Consider the following 1,329-nt stretch of genomic DNA (forward strand, 5'->3'; position numbering starts at 1 on the left):
AACAAGTTTTATAAAGAAAGGACTTGTATCTTGTAAGAATTAACAAGCAAACATACAGAGACGTAACAATACGTTCAATTTAACGCAAGTTTGACCTGTAGGCCCGAGTCAACAAACTAAACTTTTCAGCTTAAATGCTGAAACTATTGTAGGTTTAATATGCTAATGACGTTTAACAAAATTTTTCTTGATTAGCTTATAGAAATACTTACTCGATCAACAATCACTCGCCATTTGCGCACTGAATACTTCATTTTAACATTTAGTTACTACTTAACTCGTGCTAACAGTTCTCACACTATGTACTTTTTTTGCAGTTTCACAGTATGGAATGGTCATGTCAATCTATATAATTAAAAAGTATAGTGTGCGCATACATGGGAAGCTTTTTAAACATAATTAAATTCATTTGTTTATAGACTCGGAGAGTACCAGTACGCAACTTTGTTGAGTTTTAATACTTGCCTCTTATACGTAGCCCGGCATGGCCAGGTGGTTAAGGCGCTCGACTCGCAATCTGAGGGTTGCGGGATCGAATCCCCATCCCACCAAACATGCTCACCCTTTCAGCCGTGGGGGCGTTATAAAGTGCGGTCAATCTCACAATTCGTTGGTATAATTGTAGCCCAAGAGCTGGCGGTGGGTGGTGATGACTAGCTGCCTTCCCTCTAGTCTTACACTGCTAAATTAGGGACGGCGCAGATAACCCTCGTGTAGCTTTGCGCGAAATTCAAAAACAAAACAAAGCCTCTTATACGCAGGTTTTGAAAGCGTCGCTAGATTTGGTGTCTTTTACTAGAGAAGTTGATCGGCTTGTCATTTTTGATCAGATCATTCAATTCAAAGTATTTTTGTACAAGAGGTGTTCAGTTGGTATCACGGATTGTTGAATAGGCTTAACCTCTTATTTTTAACCTCGCAGTCATTGAGACACCCGGCACAGCTATCAGATTCGTTCAGAACTCTACATTCTACTGCATACCTAACTTCTTATGTGAGTAGTCTAGGCAGGTTACTTACTGCTTTAATTATTAATTTAAATGCACGGCTACTGAGGTGGAAAAGTGTTGTTACTTGACAAACTTTACGTGAATACGACGTTTTGTTGGTCCCTAATTCGAATATTCTTGCGTCAGCGAGGTCACGTGACTAGTATCACGCCACGTCCTTCTCTCGAACCTTCGTGAATTATCGGGAGACTACTAGATTGGGGGTAGTCTGGTATATATATAAGATGGTCACAACGTGATGGAACAGTGTGTAAGTGCAATGAGTAATTGAATGTATGCGATAAAATATTGCTGGCCACGTGAGGCGTGAGCGTTTGTT

This window comes from Limulus polyphemus, unplaced genomic scaffold (assembly GCF_000517525.1).
Source record: "Limulus polyphemus unplaced genomic scaffold, Limulus_polyphemus-2.1.2 Scaffold2717, whole genome shotgun sequence".
Classification (NCBI taxonomy): domain Eukaryota; kingdom Metazoa; phylum Arthropoda; class Merostomata; order Xiphosura; family Limulidae; genus Limulus; species Limulus polyphemus.